Below are 26,507 nucleotides of genomic sequence, written 5' to 3' on the forward strand. Positions count from 1 at the left end.
AAGGGCTGCAACCCCTTCGGGCTGTGACTGCCAATCACTATGGCCCTGACCGGACCTCTTCTAGTTCTATTTGGGGTGAGTTCCTTGACTCTGACTGCGGCAAATAACTGTAGTCAATATTGGATAGAGATGAAGAAGATTAATTGGAACAAGTCTAGCTGGGGTTTACCCCAGAAGTGTGTAGGAACTAACTTAGAGGCATAAATGGAAAAACTGAGGACCTTTTTCTAATTGTACAGCCCGTACCTGTAATACCAAATGGTTGGCCAACTCCTGAAGGACATTATTGGTTTTGTGGCAAGCTAGCATATGCATATTTGCCAAAGAATTGGAACAATAATGTGATAAACTAAACTGTTTTGTTCATCAAACTTTGTGTCAGATGCAATTAAGTCCTGTAATATGTGTTATGCAATTAAGTCCTGTAATATGTGTTATGCAATTAAGTCCTGTGATATGTGTTAGAACCATGTTTGCTAAAGTTCGCTAAAGTTTTCTTAAAGCATTAAAGTTTAGATGGTAGTGCTAAGAATGAAAGAACTGTATAGTAAGATGGAACGGCATGATAAGAAAAGGTTGCTTAACACCTTGAATACCCCTGGCTACAAGACAGAACAAGCCCCTGGCAACAAGACAAAACAAGCCCGGCAAACAAGACAAAACAAGCCCGGCAAACAAGACAAAACATGCCCTGAGGTAGAAGGGGAGGGGGGAGCGGAGTAGATTGCAATTGGAAGATTTGAAAGAAGGCGCGAGTGAAAACGGATTGTGATTGGAGAAACTGACGACCGACGAAAAGTATAAAGAGGACTGAAAGACTGTTAAGTTGCCGGCCGTTGGTGGAGCAGGAGACTCCCCGGTTGCCCAGCGCTGTTTTGCTTACTGGTCGCTTGCTTTAATAAATCAAAAATTTCTAATTGACTAGTCTCTGTCACTCAATTGGACAGGTAAAATTATAACAATTTGGTGCCGTGACTCGGATAAAGGCAAACTGGCCTGAGGTCCTTGGCAGGGGGGGCGCCCCGCTGAATAAGCGGCCCTTGTCAGGGTGCTTCTACGCCAAATCCTTTAACGACGAACCTAAATTTGACAGTAAGCAAATAAAACCGGTAACCCCATAATCTTTGTGCACGAAGCCCGAACGAAGATGCAGGACGCGTGAGTATAGGCCGGTTAGCCGTTCGGTTGGGGTTGGGTATCCTGAAGCGTGCTTGTGTGAGACGTCCACCGGACTCAGTGGTCCACCGGGCGAAGTGAGTGCAGACCCTCAGTAGTGCGGTTCCCACACCCCGCGAGGGGCTGGGCCACGAACCAGGGGCAGTGAGTGTGTGAGTGAAAGAAGGCGCTTCGGAAGATGGGACAGAGGAAAAGCAAGCCCTCTGGTCCCATGGGTGGTTCTGAGGTTATACCACCGGATAGTCTTAATGATTAAAAATTGGGATGATTACCCCTCTAGGCGGGGTAAGAATAAAGTAATAATGATTCACTATTGCATGGATTGGCCTGTATTTGGGTCCTTTGAAGATTGGACACTCAAAGGAACCTTTTAGTTTGGAAGAAAGTGAATCTATATCCTTTAAATGAAAAAAAAAAAGAAGAGGCTAGGAGAAAGAAACCGAGGGACGAGGAAGGGGTTCCTACCTCGCGTCCCCCTTATATTCCACCACCCTCTCCTCCGCAGCCTTCGGCACCCCCCCTCGGTGGCGCCAGGGTATGAGAATGACTCAGCTCCAAGTTCCCCTGAGGACCGAACTAGACAGAGAAAGGAGCAGGCAGAGTTATACCCCCTTAGAGAAATTGCGATGGGGGGACCTCAACCTGGCGTGGGATATGTATCCGTCCCACTTCACTCAGGGGATGTGAGAGAATTTAAAAAAAAAAAAAAAAAAGAAATGGGGAGTTTGTTGGAAGACCCCTTAGGGGTCTCGGAAAAATTAGACCAGTTCCTAGGTCCTAATATATATACCTGGGATGAGCTATTTTATTTACGTCTGAAGAGAGATATGATCAGACAAGCTGGAATGAGGATATGGGACCATCAACATAAAGGAGGTCCGGCAGCAGATATAAAGTGGCCAACTCAAAAACCTAATTGGAATTATCAGAACGAAGTTGATAGAGGCCACATGTCTGATTTATGGATAATAATTATACAGGGAATTAAAGAAGCCGTTCCTCGAGGACAGAACATTAACAAAGCATTTAACGAACAGCAAAAGAAAGATGAAACCCCTACAGAATGGTTAGAAAGATTAAGGAAGAGTTTACAATTGTACTCCGGGATAGATCCAACCACTGATTTAGGGCAAGCGTTACTAAAAACTCAGTTTGTGGCTAAATCATGGATCGATATCCGGAAGAAATTAGAAAAGATGGAGGACTGGCAGCAAAGGGGATTAGATGAGTTACTCCGGGAGGTGCAGAAGGTTTATGTCTGGAGAGAGGAAGAAACTCAGAAGAAACAAGCTAGGCTTTTGGTTGCAGCAGTAAGGGAAGGACAGAGAGGTACTCCGCCCAGACGGAATAACCCATCGGGACCCTCTGGAAAGGAAAGCAGGGACCAGGGAAGGAAAAAGGAAACAAGAACCTGTTTTTATTGTGGGAAGACGGGAAAAGGGGAACCTTTTAAAGTTACCGTAACAAAAAACGTGGTTCTTGAAAGTGATTCTAAATTAGGGGTGGGGTCCTTGCTGTTAATGCCTGAGGCGGACTATAACTTATTCGACAGGGATTTAATGATAGAATTAGAGATTGGTTTAAGAAATGAACTAAGAATTAAATTGTGTCCTTTACGGGCAGTTGATGAGGGAAGAATAAACCCTGAGGTATGGTATACTCCGGAGACCATTGGAAAATTAGATATCAAAACTTTTTCGGTGACAATAAGAAATCCAGAAATACCAGTGAGAATAAAACAATACCCCTTACCGATGGAGGGGAGACAGGGATTGAAACCTGAAATTCAAAGGTTAATTGAAAAAGGAATATTAGAACCTTGCATGTCCCCTTTTAATACCCCCATCTTACCTGTAAAGAAACCTGACCAGATTCCCTGTAGTGGCAAACCCTCATACACTTTTAAGCCAGTGTCGTGGTTTAGCCCCAGCTGGCAACTAAGCACCACGCAGCCGCTCGCTCACTCCCCCTCCCCCAGTGGGACGGGGGAGAGAATTAGGAAAAACCTCGTGGGTTGAGATAAACACGGTTTAATAGGACAGAAAGAAAGAAGGGAACAATAATGATAATACCAACAAAGGAATGTACAAGAACAAGTGAGGCCCAATACAGAAATTGCTCACCACCCCGTGATCGACAGCCCGTCCCCGAGCAGCGATTTCCGCCCCCCGGCCAACTCCAGTTTATGTACTGGGCATGACGTCGGATGGTGGGGAATATCTCTTTGGCCAGTCTGGGTCAGCTGTCCCGGCTGTGTCCCCTCCCAGCTCCCCGTGCACCCCCAGCCTGCTTGCTGGCAGGCCAGCACAAGAAGCTGGACTGTCCTTGACGGCTCAGCAACAACCCAAAACATCAGCACATTATCAACAGTTCCTCATCCCAAATCCAAAACACAGTCTCACACTAGCTTCTGTGAAGAAAACCAGCTCTATCCTGGCTGAAACCAGGACAGTATCCACCCCTTATTCCATACCATTTACGTCACGCCCAGGTCCTATACTTTTCAATACATTCCAATTATTCATTATTACTCTTCCTGTCTTTTAATATATACACACAGATATCACTTTCTTAGTCCATGGGCCATCACTTTAAAATGTCTATGGAGTTCAGTCAGTCCATGACTCTGGGCTTCATCCATCATAGCAGTCTCTCAGGGCAGGGGAGATGGTATGTGGTGTTGGATTGTCATCTGGCACGGTCCATGTCCATGATCTGCAGGTCGAAGATGTCGATCTCGAGGGATTTGTTGGGCGCAAGCTACTGAAGCCAGTTCTGGTTCCATCACTGCTGCACGTTGCTTGGTTTCAGTGAAGCTCATTCTTCATTAGTCTGGGTGATTCTTACTGTAATACCATTGATATGGTAGATAGCAGCCATAGTAGTAATGTCATACTGAACAATTAACATAATACAATTCAAATTATTGACTGTTTTCACCCAAAATCAAGTCTCCTTGAGGTACACATCGGACTTCCCCATCCTTCCGCATTACCCACCAAGTGCACCCAGGTCCCTGGGCAAAGGCAATCCCACGAACGGGTTTGCCTTTGCCTAAGGCAGGAGTAACCCAGACTGTCTTCCCCAGCATGTTTCTCACATGCACCACAGGGACTTTATTCCCTTCTACAGTACGTAGAAGTTTTGATTGGGCAGGGCCGGCTCTATTAGTAGATCCCCTAGTGTTGACTAACCAGGTGGCTTTTGCTAAATGTTTATCCCAATGTTTGAATGTCCCATCACCCATTGCTCTCAGTGTAGTCTTTAACAGTCCGTTGTATCGTTCAATTTTTCCGGAAGCTGGTGCATGATAGGGGATGTGATACACCCACTCAATGCCGTGCTCTTTGGCCCAGGTGTCTATGAGGTTGTTTCGGAAATGAGTCCCATTGTCTGACTCAATTCTTTCGGGGGTGCCATGTCGCCATAAGACTTGCTTTTCAAGGCCCAGGATAGTGTTCCGGGCGGTGGCATGGGGCACAGGGTATGTTTCCAGCCATCCGGTGGTTGCTTCCACCATTGTAAGCACATAGCGCTTGCCTTGGCGAGTTTGTGGAAGTGTGATATAGTCAATCTGCCAGGCCTCCCCATATTTATATTTCAACCATCGTCCTTCATACCAGAGGGGCTTTAACCGCTTGGCTTGTTTGATCGCAGCACACGTTTCACATTCATGGATAACCTGTGCAATAGCGTCCATGGTCAGGTCCACCCCTCGATCCCGAGCCCATCTGTATGTTGCATCTCTTCCCTGATGGCCTGAGGTGTCATGGGCCCACCGAGCTATAAATAATTCACCCTTATGTTGCCAGTCCAGATCCACCTGAGCCACTTCAATCTTAGCAGCCTGATCCACCTGATGGTTGTTTTGATGTTCTTCGGTGGCCCGACTCTTGGGTACGTGAGCATCTACGTGACGTACTTTTATGACGAGATTCTCTAGTCGGGCAGCAATATCTTGCCACAATTCAGCAGCCCAGATGTGCTTGCCTCTGCGTTGCCAGTTGCTCTGCTTCCATTGCTGCAGCCACCCCCATAGAGCATTTGCTACCATCCATGAGTCAGTATAAAGATAGAGTACTGGCCATTTTTCTCGTTCAGCAATATCTAAAGCCAGCTGGATGGCTTTCACCTCTGCAAACTGACTTGATTCACCTTGTCCTTCAGCCACTTCTGCAACTCGTCGTATAGGGCTCCATACAGCAGCTTTCCACCTTCGATGTTTGCCTACAATACGACAGGACCCATCAGTAAACAGGGCATATTGCCTTTCGTTCTCTGGCAGTTCATTATATGGTGGAGCCTCTTCAGCACGCGCCACCTCCTCTTCCGGTGATATTCCAAAACCTTTGCCTTCTGGCCAGTCCATGATCACTTCCAAGATTCCCGGGCGATTAAGATTTCCTATTCGAGCCCGCTGTGTAATAAGCGCGACCCACTTACTCCACGTAGCATCAGTCACATGATGCGTAGAGGGGACCCTCCCTTTGAACATCCAGCCCAGCACCGGCAGTCGGGGTGCCAGGAGGAGCTGTGCTTCAGTACCAACCACTTCTGAGGCAGCTCGAACTCCTTCATATGCTGCCAGTATCTCCTTTTCAGTTGGAGTATAGCGGGACTCAGATCCCCTATATCCTCGACTCCAAAACCCTAGAGGTCGACCTCGAGTCTCTCCTGGTGCTTTCTGCCAGAGACTCCAGGTAGGGACATTCTCCCCGGCTGCCGTGTAGAGCACATTTTTAACATCTTGTCCTGCCCGGACTGGCCCGAGGGCTACGGCATGAACTATCTCCTGTTTGATTTGTTCGAAGGCTGTCGTTGCTCAGGGCCCCATTTAAAATCGTTCTTCTTCCGGGTCACTTGATAAAGAGGGCTTACAATCAGACTGTAATTTGGAATATGCATTCTCCAGAAACCCACAACGCCCAGAAATGCTTGTGTTTCTTTTTTGCTAGTTGGTGGAGACATAGCTGTTATTTTGTTGATCACATCCGTTGGGATCTGTCGACGTCCATCTTGCCATTTTATTCCTAAAAACTGGATCTCTTGTGCAGGTCCCTTGACTTTACTTTGTTTTATAGCAAAACCAGCTTTCAGAAGGACTTGAATTATTTTCTTCCCTTTCTCGAAAACTTCTTCTGCTGTGTTGCCCCATACGATGATGTCATCAATGTATTGCAGATGCTCTGGAGCTTCACCCTGTTCCAGTGCAGTTTGTATCAGCCCATGGCAAATGGTAGGGCTGTGTTTCCACCCCTGGGGAAGTCGATTCCAGGTGTATTGGACACCCCTCCAAGTGAAAGCAAACTGTGGCCTGCACTCTGCCGCCAAAGGGATCGAGAGAAACGCGTTAGCAATATCAATGGTGGCGTACCACTTGGCTGCCTTCGACTCCAGTTCATATTGAAGTTCTAGCATGTCCGGCACGGCATCGCTCAGTGGCGGCGTGACTTCATTCAGGCCACGATAGTCTACTGTCAGTCTCCACTCTCCATTAGACTTTCGCACTGGCCATATGGGGCTGTTAAAGGGTGAGTGAGTCTTGCTGATCACTCCTTGGCTCTCCAGCCGATGAATCAGCTCATGGATGGGGATCAGGGAGTCTCTGTTGGTGCGATATTGCCGCCGGTGCACTGTTGTGGTAGCGATCGGCACCTGTTGTTCTTTGACCCTGAGCAACCCCACCACAGAAGGGTCCTCTGAGAGACCAGGCAAGGTGGACAGCTGTTTAATTTCTTCCGTCTCCAAGGCAGCTATACCAAAAGCCCACCGGTACCCTTTTGGGTCCTTGAAATACCCTCTGCTGAGGTAGTCCATGCCCAGGATGCACGGAGCCTCCGGGCCAGTCACAATGGGGTGCTTCTGCCACTCATTCCCAGTTAGGCTCACTTCGGCCTCCAGCACAGTCAGTTGTTGGGATCCCCCTGTCACTCCAGAAATACAGATGGGTTCTGCCCCTATATGGCTTGATGGCATCAGGGTACACTGTGCACCGGTGTCCACTAAAGCCTTATATTCCTGTGGGTCTGATGTGCCAGGCCATCTAATCCACACAGTCCAATAAACTCGGTTGTCCCTCTCCTCCGCCTGGCTGGAGGCAGGGCCCCTCTAATCCTGCTCATAGTACTCGTTACCCACTTCTTGTAAATAGGAATCAGAAGTCCCTTCAAGAGGATCAGAGGTGAGATCAGCTCTTCTATTCTTTCTGGGAAGCTGCCCACTGGAAAGTGGAGCGACGATTTTCCTCGAGGAACCTGAACCCCCTTTTGTAATTGTTTTCCCTTGCAGCTCGCGTACTCGTGCCTCTAGGGTCGAGGTAGGTTTTCCATCCCACCTCCTCATGTCCTCTCCGTAGTCAGACAATTGAAACCACAGGGTGGCTCGTGGTGTGTATCCTCTGTATCTTCTCTCTTGAACAGAAGAGCGCTTACTCCTAATGGCTGAGACACTGGTCCGTATGGGTGGAGGGTAGGGCATATCCTCTTTGAATTGCCGGAACTCCCGGGACAGTTTCTCTATAGCAGAGACACAGGCCCGTAGGGAGGAAGAGAGACTTTCTTCATATTGCCGGAGTTGGCCAGCCAATTCATCCACCGTTGGTCTCTCTCCGTCTTTCCAGGCCATTACTGCTAATGAGTTGGCATATGATGATGGTGCACTCCGTACAAACTTCCGCCACATAGGTTGCATGCAATTGACTTCATCTGGATCTTTGGATGATTGTCCATTGTCCAAGTCACCATAAATCACTTCCAGCACCGCTAGCTCCCTCAGGTACTGGATACCTTTCTCCATGGTGGTCCACTTGCCTGGGTGACATAGAACATCTTCCTTGAAGGGATACCTTTCCTTCACACCCGACAGGAGTCGTCTCCAGAGGCTGAGGACTTGTGCACCTTTTCCAATTGCTTTGTCAATGCCCCCTTCCCTAGAAAGGGATCCCAGCTGCTTGGCTTCCCTACCCTCTAATTCCAGGCTACTGGCCCCATTATCCCAGCATCGGAGCAGCCAGGTGACAATGTGCTCACCTGGACGACGGCTGAAATCCTTTCGCATATCTCGCAATTCACTCAGGGATAGAGATCGGGTAGTTACCGTCTCTTTTATAAGTTCTTCCTCTTCCTCCTCTTCAAGTGGTGACTCGCTCTCTTCCCTCTTCCGTGCTTGTGATGGCCCTGCTTCAGAGCACTCTGCCTCCTCACTCTCTTCCTCTGGCTCCTTCTTAGCAGAATCTTCCTCGTCCCTTACTAAACGAGCTGACTTCCGCTTCCAAGATTTCTTCTTTTGTACAGGGGCAACTGATACCGGGATGGGCTGGTTCTCTGGTTCAGCTGCAACAGTCTGAGTAGCTACAGTGCCCGCCGTGGGGGTTGGAGTAGTGACAGTGCCTGCCACATTGCCATCAGACCCAGAGAGCCTCTCTCCCCTTTGCATAGTGTTAAATAGGGTTCGGTAGGCATGGGCCAGGCCCCAGCACATTGCAATGATTTGTGTCTCCTTGGAGCTGCCAGGCTGACAGCATACTTCTTCCAGATATTCTGCTAGTTTATCAGGATTCTGCACTTGTTCGGGAGTGAAGCTCCAAAACACCGGAGGTGCCCACCTCCCCAGGCATTTGCCCATGCTGTTCCACACACCCTGCCATTCATAACTATCCAGCCTTGGGGCAGATCTCCGGGTGATATTCTTAAATTGCTTGCCAACCTTAGACAAAACCGAAACAATGTTCCCCAGAAGTAGCAATAGAGGTATTTTAACTACCCAAGGGTGTTCAAAATACTGAAAAATTATTGTGATGAAGGAGGAAACGTTATGATAGAGGGCAGCAAAGGTACCATTCTGCATTTCCTCCATAGAAAGCCTTTCAGAGGCAGAAGTATAATTGCTAATCGTCTCCACAAGACTGTAGCCAAAATACAGTAACGGCTTTAGTACAGAGCTCAGATGATACCACATTAAGCTCAAGGTCAGTGCTCTAAAAACAAAATTCACAGGCGAGACATTACTAATCATTGCAGAGTACAGCAGCCCGCAGAAACCAACACCGATCCTTAACATGTACAGCAAAGACGAGAGCATGATGCAAATCAAATAAACTGATATTGTGACCTGCAACCGTTATTATCTCAAGCCTCGTGCCCCACGTTGGGTGCCAAAAAGGACTGTCGTGGTTTAGCCCCAGCTTGGCAACTAAGCACCACGCAGCCGCTCACTCACTCCCCCTCCCCCAGTGGGACGGGGGAGAGAATTAGGAAAAAAAACCTCGTGGGTTGAGATAAACACGGTTTAATAGGACAGAAAGAAAGAAGGGAACAATAATGATAATACCAACAAAGGAATGTACAAGAACAAGTGAGGCCCAATACAGAAATTGCTCACCACCCCGTGATCGACAGCCCGTCCCCGAGCAGCGATTTCCGCCCCCCGGCCAACTCCAGTTTATGTACTGGGCATGACGTCGTATGGTAGGGAATATCTCTTTGGCCAGTCTGGGTCAGCTGTCCCGGCTGTGTCCCCTCCCAGCTCCCCGTGCACCCCCAGCCTGCTTGCTGGCAGGCCAGCACAAGAAGCTGGACTGTCCTTGACGGCTCAGCAACAACCCAAAACATCAGCACATTATCAACAGTTCCTCATCCCAAATCCAAAACACAGTCTCACACTAGCTTCTGTGAAGAAAACCAGCTCTATCCTGGCTGAAACCAGGACAGCCAGTTAGGCCCAGATGATCAATGATATAGTGTAATAGATTTAAAGGATGCCTTCTGGGCATGTCCCTTAAAGGAATATTGCAGGGATTATTTTGCCTTTGAATGGGAAGACCCGGACACTCACAGAAAACAACAATTACGGTGGACAGTCTTACCTCAGGGGTTCACCGAGTCTCCAAATTTGTTTGGACAGGCATTAGAACAAATATTGCGGGGGTACGAACTAGAAGGGGGGGTGACCCTTGTCCAGTATGTGGATGATTTACTGTTGGCCGGTGGCGACGAGGAGGCAGTTAGGAAGGAAAGTATCAGGTTACTAAATTTTTTAAGCTTACAGGGATTAAAAGGTGTCAAAATCAAAACTGCAATTTGTCGAAGAGGAAGTGAAATATTTAGGCTGAGTAAAGGAACTAAGAAATTAGACCCATAAAGGGTACAGGGCATATTATCATTGCTGGCTCCAAAAACTAAGAGACATATCAGACAATTGTTGGGCCTTTTGGGATATTGCAGACAATGGATTGAAGGCTACAGTAAGAACAAACTAAAATTAGACCAGATTTAGAGGAAGAAGAACTGGAAGATGGGGAAAAACTTTTTGTAGATGGATCTTCCCAGGTGGTGGAAGGGAAAAGAAAATCAGGATATGCGATAATTAATGGAAAAACATTCAAGGTAATGGAATCAGGGCCCCTAAGTCCCAGCTGGTCAGCCCAAGCATGTGAGTTACAATTATTAAAAGGAAAAATCGGTACAATTTATACAGATTCCTTTGGAATAGTGCATACATTTGGAAAAATTTGGGAAGAAAGAGGCTTAATAAATTCCCAGGGAAAGGGGTTGATTCATCAGGAATTAATAGTTGAAAGTTTGCAGGCTTTACGGGGACCAGTAGGAATAGCAGTGGTTCATTTAAAAGGACATCAACGGGGATTGACTCCGCTGACAAGGGGAAACAACTTAGCAGATCAAGAAGCAAAAAGAGCTGCTCTGATGATTTTTAAGGAGAAGAAAGTTAGAAATCACGGGAATGAAACCCGTCAAAGGTGTATCAATTGCGGGGATGATTTGCTTGAGCCTCCCTGTTATGATTGTTGGAAGGATTTTGGGAGCGATGCGCTCCATTGTAGTTGTGATAATCCCAAGTATAAATTTTGTAGTGTGCATGGGAAAAAGTTTTACCTGTACAGCTTCACTGTACAGGAAAAAGAAAACAATGGGAAAGGGTAATAGGAAACAACAATGGGTACTCCAAATGAGTATAATCGGAAGGAGTTGTTGGCAAAAGAAGAACAGGAAAAAGGAGCTGGAACTAGAATTTGTCCTTTGTGTAGAAGGTGGTGTGTATTTGTAAGATTAGTGTTGCAGGCTAACTGGCAGTTTTCTGTAGCCATAAAGCCTTGCAAATAAAGAGGATCGCCAGGCTCGGGCAAGTGCTCAGGTCTGGACAAACCACTGATCTATCAAAGCTCTGGCCTTTACAAGCAGTGCTCAATTAATTTGGGTACTAAGAAAACACCCCCTTAAAGGAAGGAAGAGGGCAAGACCGGAGGGGAACTGGTGTTGCGGCTTAAAAAAAAAAAAAAAGGGTCTGCCAAGGGCTGCAACCCCTTCGGGCTGTGACCGCCGATCACTATGGCCCTGACCGGACCTCTTCTAGTTCTACTTGGGGTGAGTTCCTTGACCCTGACTACGGCAAATAACTGTAGTCAATATTGGAACAAGTCCAGCTGGGGTTTACCCCAGAAAAATGGAAAAACTGAGGACCTTTTCTAATAGTACAGCCCATACCTGTAATCAACAATAAAACCTAGTTTTTTCCCGTTACCCATAAATTAGGGAGAGCGACTAGGAGTCCAGGTGTATAACGAATGGCCTCCTGAGAGACAAACTTGGAATGGAATCAATCTAGGAGGATTTTGGGGAGATTTTATGGGTGGTGATTGGCTTACTAAAATCGGGATAGTTGTATTGGGGATATGATTTGGAGGTTCCCCGAGGTCATCCCCAGGTTGAAAGTTTACAACTGAAATCATACATAATTCAACTTATGTCTATGAGAAAACAACTGCGAGATAAGAGCTTAGCAGTACAAAGGCCTCCATTAGATATTGCAATACACAATATACAACCTGGAGATAAAGTTCTTATCAGGTCATGGAAGGAGTCCTCATTAACTCCCCGCTGGGAAGGGCCTTATCTTGTTTTACTTACTACAGAAACCGCCATTCGGACTGCTGAAAGAGGGTGGACTCATGCCAGCCGAGTGAAAGGACCCATCTCTGAGGAGCAGTGGGAGAGTTCTGGAGATCCAGAAACTCTAAAACTAAAACTGTGGAAAAAAAGGGTTAATGAACTGGATTGATATTCTGCCCTAGAAAGGATTGTTATTCTTTTGTTTGTATAAAATGCAATTTATGTAAAGAGAATTGATGGGATCACTGCGAACAGTGTTATAAAAAGGGAAAGAAAAGTAACTCAACAAGCTTTAAGGCTGTTGGTACCCACTGGACGAATTTAATTAATTAATTATTTAATTAAGGGGACCCAAGCCTGGTGGGACATTTTGGCACTTGGTATTAACCCAGAAAAGGGGTGTATGCACCCAAACGAACCTCGAGAATATTACCACCCAGAGATTGTATAAGTAATTTGTAGAACTACAGTGCCTAACATTCCTTGTATACAACCTCAAGTTAAAGCAAAAATTGGGAGGCCTATAAAAAGCGAAAAGAGAAACAAGAGCATTCTCCTGAAGAATACGTTTGCTGCCGAGAAGATGGTACACCTCGCTGCACTAGGCAAAAGTGTAGGCGAAGGAGGCAGAGACGTAAAGAAGCGGAGGCTGGAAAAGAGCAAGGGGGATGTATCGAAAAGAGAAATCAACATAACACACCCCCGAGGCCCCAGGCTTTATTGCTTGAGGAAAAAGGAAAAGGCACAAGGGACACAACCAAATTCTGCAGGCTAAAAAGGGAAGTTTCAATTAGAAATAAGAACCCACCAGTCCTCTTTAACATTGGGTACTTGTTTGCTTTAATCTGTGTAAACTTAATCTTTTAAATGGACCCTATCAACAGGTTATTGCAACCAAAATAACACCGGGAGGACCAAGCTTTAATGCCACTCTATGTCAACTTGTCCCGAGATCTCGATGCTGGTAGTATATGTGTCCCAGCTCGAATCCTGGGAAGGGTTATTGCAACTCCCCTAATCAATCATTGGGGTGGTGAGACCATAGCCCCTAGTTGGATACCGGGTAGTGGTATAGACAAATACCTGAAGGTCGAATGGGGTCCACACGGGTGCAGTTTACCACAAGGGTGGAAAGGACGTGGAAACTGCCGATACCTCTTATTGGTATTATAAAAGCCAAGCATGAACCTTTGAGAGGAATATCGGAGGTGGAGGAGACCTTCATTTTAAGCCAGCAGGAGCTTAAGCGATTTGATGAACAAAATGGTGAAAAGAAAAAGGGGGGATTGTGATAAACTAAACTGTTTTGTTCATCAAACTTTGTGTCAGATGCAATTAAGTCCTGTAATATGTGTTATGCAATTAAGTCCTGTGATATGTGTTAGAACCATGTTTGCTAAAGTTCGCTAAAGTTTTCTTAAAGCATTAAAGTTTAGATGGTAATGCTAAGAATGAAAGAACTGTATAGTAAGATGGAACGGCATGATAAGAAAAGGTTGCTTAACACCTTGAATACCCCTGGCTACAAGACAGAACAAGCCCGGCAACAAGACAAAACAAGCCCGGCAAACAAGACAAAACATGCCCTGAGGTAGAAGGGGAGGGGGGAGCGGAGTAGATTGCAACTGGAAGATTTGAAAGAAGGCGCAAGTGAAAACGGATTGTGATTGGAGAAACTGACAACCGACGAAAAGTATAAAGAGAGGACTGAAAGACTGTTAAGTTGCCGGCCGTTGGTGGAGCAGGAGACTCCCCGGTCGCCCAGCGCTGTTTTGCTTACTGGTCGTGTCACCGAAATCGGGAATAAACCTCGTAACACCAATGTAGTGTTAAAAGGCAGGCATTCTTTATTCACGGCGCCGGGAACACAGGGGATAGCTCCTCCTAAATCGTGTTCGCTCGATCAGTTCAAAAATCAAACATTTATAGGCAAGATTAATACATATTCATCAAGTGTCCATACAATGATTGGTTAAGTATTCCTCGCCTACCATGTAAATGACCACGCATGCTCACTATAATTTCTTGGGATTTTACTTCCTTAATCTTTTGAGTCGGAGGGTTTCTTGAGTGGGTGGTCTCTGAGTCGGTGGTCGCGATCTCCCCCTGCCGGAATTACCTTTCCTACAAAGTTCACTTAAGCTTGGCAACACTAAATAGATCTTCACAGGCTGTCGGTCCAATATGCAATCATTCACCCCACAGTCCTTTGTTTTAAGACAGGACTATAGAATGAATAATTACCTACCCACCGGACCGTAGAACTGACCAAGGTGTTCCTTCTTTCTGACTACTTGTTATTAGAACAAAACATAATACCATGATCACAATGTTACACTTAACTCCTTGATAATTAAATCAAGATGAGAAGGGTTAGGTGGGTTCTCGAGCAGCATTGCTGGTGCATAATGTTCTTATAGTTACAACTTTCTACAAATTCACAAACCTATTTTCTAACCCTATTTTATTTTAATTCTCTACCACCTTGGTTACATTTCCCCCCTTTGGAAGTTTTGAAATAATTTCTTTTCAATACTTCCATTACAAATTAATTTCCTTATTAACATTCAATCACTTTATTGTATGATGGTAGGAGCATTATTAGTTAGTCCATTTAAATTTTGGTGTTTTGTAGTCAATGCAAGTGTAATTCTGCGATCAATGGTAGCTCTTTTTGTAAATTCCTTTTTCAAACAATGATAAATGAATAATATTCTCAAAGATATTATTAATAATAATAACACAGTATCAATTAAAGGACTTCACCCAAGAACTCAAGTTTTATCCCTATCCACTGAAAATTTTATCAAACCAATTTTCTTGCATGTCTTGTTGCATTTCCTGAGTATCCTTTTCTATTTTTCTCAATAAGTCCAAATCATATTCAACATCCTGGGTAACATTTGGGATATCTATGCAACAATGATCTATCCTATCCCTCAGGTATCCACAAACTCCATGTTCTTTTAGTAAGAGCATATCTAGAGCTATCCTATTTTGTAGGGTCATCTTCAAAGTGGCTTGTAACTGTAAATTTAGTTGTTTAAATCCTTTCCTCATTATTTTGGCTAATCTTTTCACTTGACCTGTCAACTTATATAACCAATCCCTATTCCTGTAAGTTGCCAAGGGAGTCAATAAGGATTCTAAGGCTCATCCAAGTTTCACTCCTGTCGAGGGTTCATTCCAATCATCATCATCAATTTGTGATCTTTTTGTCCATAAAGTTAAAATTTTCAGAATCTCCCCTAAAGGGAGCTTTCTTTCAGATTGGACATAATGTTGGCATTCCTAAAGTAATTTGTTTTACTTTCCCATCCATTGGTAAATGGGTGGTCCAAGTTCCATCACTCATTGCCCAAACTAAATGTCCTGGGTTCTGAACTGTAGATCTTCTACAACTAAATATTGATCCCTTTCTAATTTTATATACACTAGTCAAATTTAAATCGTTCTTGAGTCCTCTGCACCAACACCCATATTTCAATGCAGCTGCTAAGGGAGGAACTTCTTGGACTGCTCTATCAACTGCACTGCAATTACATATCTTTCTACAATTCCACCAGGGTACTATGTCTTCCTTTTCCCTGGATGTGGTTCCCCTGTCATTAACTGATGGGAAAACTGTAAAGATTGTTCCGTCCCAGGCAAAACACCATGAAGTATTAGCCATATATTGAAATTGAGATAGAATAGTCATAGACCACACTGAATCCCATGCAGCCTCTGCCTCTAGCTTAGTCTGATTTTCACAATTATGGACTACACGTCCAGCTTCCTCGGGATCATGTACAGGGAGGCCTCTACTTATTTCTTTGCATAATTGTTTATCCCTTGTGCTTACTGCACTCAAATTTGTTGTTAAGATTCCCCATGGAATTGATTCACCTACTGCTCCTGGAATTGGAAGACATGCGGTTATTTGGGTTACATTTTGTAAATTTGCAAATTCTTTTATCAATCCTACCATTAAATTTTCTTCTGGAGTTCTCCTTGGAATGTATATTAGCTGCTCTGCTTCACTCTCCCTTCCAATTGATCTATTATCATCCCAAACAATGCTCCCAACATCATCAGTTTCCAAATCAAAACCCATTTTTCCATATTTTCCAATGATAATTTCTTAAACATGTTTTAAAATCAACTTTGCAGTCTCTGAATCCCTATTGATGACCTTCCATGATGGGGCTTTCTTCACTCGGGTGTCGTGTATCCCCGGTTCCACTCCTCCAACCTTGATTGCAGTATAAGTTGTTAACAGTACCTAGAATGGTCCCCTCCACTTTTCCTGCAGTGGTTCAGAGTTCCAAGTTTAAAGATCACCTGGCTGATACTGATGTACAGGCAAGTGACCTAGTCAGCACAATATATCTCCAAAGTGCTCCAAGGACTTTTCCTAAAGAAATTAGATACACTTTCAAATCAGTTTCCCCAGCTACCTTCATATCCCCTGGGATTAGAGGAGTCTGGTATGGTTTACCATACAGGACTTCATATGGACTTATACCGTCTCTTGATCTTGGTTGGATCATGATTCTCAAGAGAGCTAGTGGTAAAGCCTGTGGCCACTTCAAAGATGTTTCCTGACAAATTTTACTTATTTGTCTTTTCAACATTTGATTCAATCTCTCAATTTTTCCACTCGATTGTGGCCTCCAAGGGGTATATAAGTCCCATTTTATACCCAAAACTTTACTGAACTATTGAACTACATCTGCCACAAAGTGTCGTCCTCTATCAGAAGACATTCCCAATGGCATTCCAAATCTTGGTATTATTTCCTTCAACAACACTTTAACTACCTCTCTAGCTTTGTTGGTGCGGTAAGGGAAGGCCTCCGGCCATCCAGAAAATGTATCATCCATTAGTACTAATAAATACCTGTATCCATTCTGACTGGGTAACTCAGAGAAATCAATTTGCCAATAATCTCCTGAAGAATTTCCTTGTTTTATCATTCCTAGAGGTGGCCTCTTTTGGTTCATGGCGTTATTTTTAAGGCAGATTGGACATTTAGCTATTATTGATTTAACTATTCCTGTCATTCCTACACATACTACAGATGTTTTTAAACTTGAAACCATAGCATCTACTCCCCAGTGTGTTTGTTCATGTTTTTCCTCTGTGAGTTATGTCATAATTTGCAGGGTTACTATCACCTGTTTTTTTGTTTTACTGGTACTAGTGCAAGGATACCTCGTTCTGCGGCCTCTTTTGCAGCTTTGTCTGCCAATCGATTACCTATATTTACAGCCGTCTGACCAAATTGATGAGCTTTACAATGCATTACCGCCACTTCTTTCGGCCTCTGCACATCTTCCAGGAGTTGGAGAATTTCTTCTTTATACTTTATTGATGTTCCTTGGGCTGACAGCAGTCCCCTTTCTTGCCAGAGGGCTCCATGAGCATGGATCACACCAAATGCATATTTAGAATCAGTCCAAATATTCACCCTTTTTCCTTCTGCTATTTGCAGAGCCCGCCTCAATGCCACCAATTCTGCTTTCTGTGCTGAGGTACTTACAGGTAGTGTCCTTGATTCCAATACCTCAGAGGTGGTGATGACAGCATATCCAGCCATTCGTTTTCCTTCTCGTACGAAACTGCTTCCATCTGTATATAGCTCCAGATCAGGGTTTTCTAGGGGTTCATCTCTCAGGTCTGGTCTGCTGGAATAAACTTGTTCAATAGTTAACAAACAATCATGTTCCAAATTTCCTGTTGGATTCTCTGTTGACAAAAATATTGGATTGCTGGATTAACAATCAGTGTGGTTTTCAATTCCACATCATCTTGTTCCAATAGGACAACCTGATACTTCAGCATTCTGCTGGGGGATAGCCAGTGACCCCCCCCTTTTGCTCTAGAACAGTTATTACCATATGCGGTACGTACACCACCGTCTTTTGACCCATGGTCAATTTTCGAGCTTCTTGGATCAGCAATACTGTTGCTGCCACAGCGCGTAAACATCCTGGCCATCCTTTACTCACGTTGTCAAGTTGTTTAGAGAAGTACCTCACTGGTCGTCTCCAGGGTCCCAGCTGTTGCGTCAGCACTCCAAGAGCCAGATGTTGCCTTTCATGTGCAAACAACTCAAAAGGTTTGGTCACATCAGGTAATCCCAGAGCAGGCGCCATCATTAATGCCTTTTTCAGTTCTTTGAATGATTTCTAACATTGTGGTGTCCAAGTCAGATACTGATCCTTGGATTCCTTTAAAGCCTCATACGGTGGCTTTACATACAATCCATAATCCAAAATTCAAAGTCAGCACCACCCAATCATTCCCAGAAAAGTTCTCAATTCTTTCAGGCTACTTGGTTCAGGAATTTGACGGATAACTTCTTTTCTTTCATTTCCCAATTGTCTCTGTCCTTGGGATATTTCAAATCCCAAATAAATTACTGTTTCTTTTCCTATTTGGGCCTTATTTCTGGAGACTCTATATCCTCCTTGGCCTAGGAAATTTAGTAAACTGATAGCAGAACACTTCCCTTTTGGTCCTGTCTCTTCCATATCTCTAATTCCTTTGCCAATTGATTCCCAAATATCGTAGGGCTATTTTTGAATCCTTGTGGAAGTACAGTCCATGTCAATTGGGTCTTTCGTCCTGTGGCCAGACTTTCCCACTCAAAAGCAAATATGGTTTGGCTGCCTATATCTAGAGGTATGCAGAAGAAGGCATCCTTTAAATCTAGCACAGTAAACCATTTATGTTCCTCTTTTAAGGAAGTCAGTAAAATATATGGATTAGCCACTACTGGGTGTATATCTTGGACTATCTGATTTATACCTCTTAAATCCTGAATCAATCGGTATTCCTTACCTCCGGATTTCCTTACTGGTATATGGGAGTGTTATATTCTGATTCACACTCTACCAATAGTCCATATTCTAAAAATTTTGTAATCAACCCCTCTAACCCTTTTCGAGCTTCCCACTTAATAGGATATTGTTTTTGTCTTACCGGTTTGGCTCCAGGTTTTAAAATCACCTTTACCAGCTCTGCCAATTTATATCGTCCCAGAATTCCACTTGCCCAGACCAAAGGAATAACTGCATTTTCCACTTCTTCTGGAATCTGTTCTTCCCTGTAGGAATCCTGTAACATAAACACTCTTGCCTCTATGGCTTTTGATTCTGGCATTAACAATTTGATTTCTCCATCTTTGAAAGTTATTTGTGCATCTAATTTACTCAATAGATCTCGTCCCAACAAAGACAGTGGACATTCAGGCATATACAGAAACTGGTGAGTTACCCATTGTTTTCCCAATTTAAACTTTAATGGCTCTAAAAATGGCCAATTTGCCTTCCGCCCTGTCGCACCAACAACATCTACTGATTTGTGACTAAATTTCCCTTTACATGTATTCAATACTGAGTAAGTAGCTCCAGAAACTCTATTTCTTCATTCCCTAGCTTCAATGTAACCAGAGGTTCAGCTAGGGTTGATTCCCCCAGTCCCCTTCATAGTTCTTCATCCAGAGTCATTAATTTAATTGCCTGGAGAGCCGGATCTAATTCTCCTGCCTTAGGACATTCTCTTTTCCAGTGCCCACACTTCTTGCAAACAGCACATTGATCTTCTGCCAATCGGGGCTTATTTTCCTTCTCTCTCTGATATTCATTCCTTGTCCTCTCCCTCTGCCTATCCTGTTATTCCCTGCCAAAACTGCTAGTAGCTTTCCACCCCTTCGGGTTTGCCTCACCTATTTTTCTTTTACTCTATTGTTATATACAGCCCAAGCAATTTCAAGCATTTTACCTTAGCCACCCTTTCGGGATCCTCCTGATAGGTACCTGCAGTCTCTTTCCATGATCTTAAATCAGTAATTGAAAATTAATTTCACCACCACTGTTTCGAGTTCTCATCACATTTTCCCTTTTTCATAATCTTTACCATGGGATCATACAGATGTATTCCATACTGTCTCTGCCATTCTGGATGATTTTGTAGTGTAAAGAACAAATCAATATAAGCCATTTCTTCCCATTTACCCTCCTTTTTACAAAACAACATTAATTGCAAGATGGTGTTATATTGCAATGTCCCATTTTCTGACCATTTCTCCCCACTGTCCAACCTTGGACATACATTGGCCACCAATGATTGCAATATTCAATTAATTGCTTCCGAGTCAGAGGATCACCTCCCAGATCTTTCCAATGCCTCAAAATACATCCCAAAGGTGTTTTTTGTGGGATAGATCTTTTACTCGGAAATGTTCCCATCTTCCCAAGACTAGTGGGTGTGATTGTGCACTATCACAGGCACTAGTCGGAGGGACCCCTACTCTCCTCGAGGGTCCCTCTGGATCTTCTAGCCCCCTGCTAGAAATCCCCCAACCTCCTTACCTGGGCCCCTAGCCCAACCTTGCGAGGCTTTCGCCGCGTCTTATAGGCAGGCATTCCTCGTGAGGGTCTCGTACCCTCACCCTTTCCAGAGGTACCTTTCAGCCCTACTCTGCGCAGCTTTCGCCGCGCCTTACGAGCGAGCTAGTGGGACTCGAACCCACGTTACTTCAATCCTTTAAAGAATGCCTTATTACCTTTCCAGGGGACTTGCTCAGAATTCTTCGGTCCGGGGATCAGAGGTTCTCCCCGAGAATCCCTCGGTGCCGACTGGAGGTCCTGTGATCCCACGGATCCGTTGAGATTCACAAGCAGGGTCCCATCTGGGTCGCCAAAACTGTCACCGAAATCGGGAATAAACCTCGTAACACCAATGTAGTGTTAAAAGGCAGGCATTCTTTATTCACGGCGCCGGGAACACGGGGGATAGCTCCTCCTAAATCGTGTTCGCTCGATCAGTTCAAAAATCAAACATTTATAGGCAAGATTAATACATATTCATCAAGTGTCCATACAATGATTGGTTAAGTATTCCTCGCCTACCATGTAAATGACCACGCATGCTCACTATAATTTCTTGGGATTTTACTTCCTTAATCTTTTGAGTCGGAGGGTTTCTTGAGTGGGTGGTCTCTGAGTCGGTGGTCGCGATCTCCCCCTGCCGGAATTACCTTTCCTACAAAGTTCACTTAAGCTTGGCAACACTCAATAGATCTTCACGGGCTGTCGGTCCAATATGCAATCATTCACCCCACAGTCCTTTGTTTTAAGACAAGACTATAGAATGAATAATTACCTACCCACCGGACCGTAGAACTGACCAAGGTGTTCCTTCTTTCTGACTACTTGTTATTAGAACAAAACATAATACCATGATCACAATGTTACACTTAACTCCTTGATAATTAAATCAAGATGAAAAGGGTTAGGTGGGTTCTCGAGCAGCATTGCTGGTGCATAATGTTCTTATAGTTACAACTTTCTACAAATTCACAAACCTATTTTCTAACCCTATTTTATTTTAATTCTCTACCACCTTGGTTACAGTCGCTTGCTTTAATAAATCAAAAATTTCTAATTGACTAGTCTCTGTCACTCAATTGGACAGGTAAAATTATAACAATAAGACCTAGTTTTTTCCTGTTACCCATAAATTAGGGAGAGCGACTAGGAGTCCAGGTGTATAACGAATGGCCTCCTGAGAGACAAACTTGGAATGGAGTCAATCTAGGAGGATTTTGGGGAGAATTTATGGGTGGCGATTGGCTTACTAAAATCGGGATAGTTGTATTGGGGATATGTGGGGGATTGTTACTAGATTAATCCACTCGGTTATAGAAGGAATGCAGATATCTGCAGTACTCGATTGGAAATGAAAACACAAATCAGTACTATAAAGAAGAAGATGGGGGATTGTGAAATATGTTCATCTGATTCGTGTGATGAAGTGTAGCCTTCTGTACTTTTATGGATTTCTCCTGCACCATAAAAAGGGGTATTTTACAGGAGATTCGAGTAAACTACTTTGCTGGTATATCAGCTCAAACCAGTTTGACCACTGACTGCATAGTATTGTGTAAAGAGAAACTTGTAAAGTGCGTGCATAAAGTTTGGGGTCATCCTGGGGGCACGCTGAGGAAGATTCGAGAAGGCTCTAGAAGGAGAGGAGGGCATGCGCCGAAGAAGACACGCCTATTCATGAATATGTATTAGCAGATACGCCTATTCATGAATATGTATTAGCAGACAGGATCACCCTGAGGAAGATTCGAGAAGACTCCAGAAGGAGAAGAGGGCATGCGCCGAAGAAGACACGCCTATTCATGAATATGTATTAGCAGACAGGATATAAACCAAGAACAGGAACTGTACCGCGTGCGTCTTGGTGGAGCGCAGACTCCCGGCACACCCAGCACTGTTTGCTTGCCTCTATTCACTTAATAAATTGTAAACTTAAATTGGAATCCTGTTTGGGACTAAATCATTTATCACACTGGGAAGTAGGGCCTCAGTACGCATAGCAGTTGCTTTGGACGGCAAATGCCTTAATAACAAATACCCCCCCCTTCTCCTTTCTCTTAGCTTTTATTACTGAGCACGATGTCGTATGGTACGGAATATCTCTTTGGTCAGTTTGGGTCAGCTGTCCTGGCTAAGTCCCCTCACAACCTCTTGCCCATCCCCAGCCTACTGACCTTTGAGGGTGGGGTTGGAGACAGCCTTGATGCTGTGGGAGCAATGCTCAGCAGTAGCCAAAACATTGGTGTGTTATCAACACTGTTCTAGCTACAAATACAGAGCACAGCACTATGAGGGTTGCTACAGGGAAAGTTAACTCCAGCCAGACACAATATACTACTGGACAGAACATATTTATAAAACTGGAGCTTCCAGGAGTTTGCGAGACAGCAGCAAAATATAAATAATAGTTTGCAATCACAGGAATTAAATTGTTTTTACATTAAACTGGCAATGTTTAATGAAACCCTTTATTGTTCTGATCCTTTCCAGGTTTTATTTAAAAAATTTATTTTCAAATAATTAATTTCACAATACATTTTATTTCTGGTTTGCACTAAAAAGTTCTGAAAGTTTGTAATGTTTTGCGGTTTTTATTTCTGCTTTTAGATACACTCTATGAGTGTGAGTTGACCTTGGTTGGCTGCCAGGTGCCCCACCAAGTGGCTTTATCATTCCCCCTCCATCAACAAGACAGGAGGAGAAAAATACAGCAAAAAGCTCGTGGGTCAACATAAGGACAGGGAGATCACTCACCAATTACCATCATGGTAAAACAAACTCAACTTGGGGAAATTAATTTAATTTATTGCCATTCAGAGTAGGATAATGAGTAATATGAGCTAATCTAAAAACACCTTCCCCCCATCCCTCCCTTCTTCAAAAGGATCAACTTCACTCCTGACTTCTCTACCTCCTCCCTCCCAAGCAGCGCAGGGGGATGGGGAATGGGGGTTACAGTCAGTTCATCACACATTGTCTCTGCCGCTCCTTCCTCCTCACGCTCTTCCTATGCTTATGAACATTAAAAAGTTCATAACTGCCATTCATTAGGACTTTGTGAATGCTGTTTTTATCTAAGAATGAGAGCTGATAGGAGGCTTGAAATGAAATTTATAATTTTATTAAATATGATTAAAACATAAGCTTTATTATGAGATACAAAACCCAAGAACCTGTTCCTCTTGTATAATTATTAAATAAAAACACTTACTCAGTACTCAGCTTTTAAACCCTGTACATATTGAGAGAGGTTCTTATAACATTTCAGTGTGTGCAGGATGATGCCAATCAGGGTTTTCAAGCAGAAATGGAATATCAAGAGGTGCTGCTTCTAATCCCAACAAACCTATGTTGGCAACTTTTATTTTTCTTTAAGTCTGCGATAGACATACTGATGCAAATTACATGTTTTTGTTTCAATCACCAGAAGCCATTTCCAGGAAGAGAAAAAAAAAATAGTGAGGCAGATATAAATGATAAATGCCCTCACCTTAATCCAATAAGGACAAGAACACCAAGTTTAGATTGCTTTACTCTCAGAAGGCTTTTAATTTACTTTAGCTTCCATTTTAAAAGTGGTTAGTTCTGAGATTCCCAAAGCATAAGTGCTATGGACATGTAATTTTGACATCACCAAGTATGTGCTACACCCCCTCCTGCCATAGTCACTCAGCCATGATGCATACTAACACACACATTGCCTTTTAGAAACTGAAAACCCCCTTGCCATTCCCTTTCCCAGAATAAACCATCTACCACGTTCTGTCACACACTAGCTACAGATCAAATAACTTTACCAGCCTCACTGATACAGAGACATAACTATCTTTTAAACCACTTAGCTACTGTCTTTTGTTTATTCTTTAAAAACTCACTTACCAAGGTTGGCACTTGTGATGTCTGTCAAGGGTTAAGCTTATCAGGGACTGGTATTTGTCAAGAACAGACTTACTTAAACAAAGAAAGTGATAACTGGAACTGCAAGGTTAACCTTATCACAAAACTGGCTAGAGCTTGTTAAAAACTGTTGAAATCAACAAGTAAGAAGAGAGCATGTATAAAGGACTAAAGTTCATCTAAAGGACAGAAGAGGAAGAGGAAGATAAGACCCCTGAAGTAAACGACCACCAGAGACAGATCTGAGCCTGCGCATTGATAACATAAACTGCTAACGCAAGCCTTTTGAACTACTCCGCCTCACATGCATATGTACGTTTTATGTTATGTCATCATATGAATATGTATGCTTTTGTGTAATAAATATTTGCCTGCTTGCCGAAACGGTGTGCAAGTTAGGAGGAGCGATCCCCCTTGCACCCGGCGCCGTAATAAACATACTTGCTTTATAACTCTTTTGAGTTGTGAAGTTTGTTTCCGCACGTCATCACCCTGCTCATTGATACACATTTTCATATCATACACCTCCCTGTAGGGGAGCCATCGGCGACTCTGCCCCCCAACTGGGAGGGTCTGGTGGTGTTGCCTGAGCAAAGCTGCACCCACCGCGAGTTACCAGGGTGGCGATGCCCCACCATACCACTTCCCGGCCCCAGTGGAGTCTCAGGTAACACCCCCCGGGGGGGGTGGGGCACCCGGCTCGCATTGGCCATTGGGCTGGGCTGTGTTTAGCAGAGGGGTCTCAAAAGAGAGCAACTTACCTACTTCTGTGTTACTTACACACTGTGCCTTCATGTGTCCTTCCTATTAGCCAATCCTTTCCAAATCTCATTGAACTGAATTCCTCAATCCGTTTGTTTGGGTTTTTTTAAATTAAAAAGAAAAGTGTGAAACTTAAAAAAAATATCAATATAGAGGCAAAATATTTTCAGGCTACAAGAGGTCAAGATAGAGACTACAGTGGTTACTTCTCCAAACAGCAACTATCAGTATAGTTAGATATATATATATCAGTGTGTGTGTGTGTATATACACATATTATATTGCAGTGCAAAGCAGTTTATTTGGATTTACATAAGGACACCCTTTCCACAACAAAAAAAGGGTATTTCAATTAAAAAGATTCACCTGATGATACTCAGTGTCACACACAATAGTTTTTAAAAGAAGGAATAAATTAATATTCCAAGCTTTAACATTTTAGCATTTGGCAGTCTTTTAAATTGATATTTATCAAACAATAAGCAAGTCAAAAACATTTTCAAAAAAGTGCATAAAAGCATAAATAATTTTCAAAGTACCTATTGGAAGATTAGTACAGTCCAAGATGAATAATTTAATAATTTTATTGATAGTGTAGCATCCCTAAAGTAGGATTCAGATGGAGTTTATTACAGATTCTGAAAACTTAAAGTTACTTACAAGTGATATTCTTTTTAGGCCTAAGTGCATGCCAGTAAAGATTCATATTCTTTTTATATAAATTGTTTTATAAATATCTTTAAATATATTTTACTATAGCTTTGCATTTAAATAATATACTACTGTACTTTTAAACATCTAAAGTGTCGAACAACAATTGTAAATTGTGAAGTAACTACTATGAAAAAGATTAAGTAAAGCATTGGAGGCAGATGATTTTGACAATAAAGAGGGTGTACGTGGTGTTTACTATTTATTGCATTTAATATTACAAAGTCCTAGTTATTGTTTTCAAATTGAATGTCAAATGCAAAGCCTGGAGAGCAAGCTCTGTTGTATTATGTACTTACAGGTACACCTGTGACAAAGGCTTTCTGTAATCATTGCTTGATGTATATAACACCATTTTAGTAATAGCATGCCATTTTATTTAAAGTTCTTGTAACAGCTGTGTCTACCTTGCAGATTTTTGCAATTAAATGATTTTGCAAAAAATCATGTACATTTCAGCTATTTTCAATGGTTTATAAAGCATTTAAATTATGTTCCTGGAATATATATCCTATTATCTTTGAATTTTTATCTGTATTTATATCTTTTGTTCATTGTAAAAGCATAGGGATTAATGGAAAATTCTGAATGAATGAAGAACAGATACAGTACTGTTGAATAATCTTGTGGGGTAGAAGAATCTATAGCCTTGATTTCTCTCAGGGTGGGTTGCTGTGGC

Source organism: Phaethon aethereus (assembly GCF_964289735.1).
Source record: "Phaethon aethereus genome assembly, chromosome: W".
NCBI lineage: Eukaryota > Metazoa > Chordata > Aves > Phaethontiformes > Phaethontidae > Phaethon > Phaethon aethereus.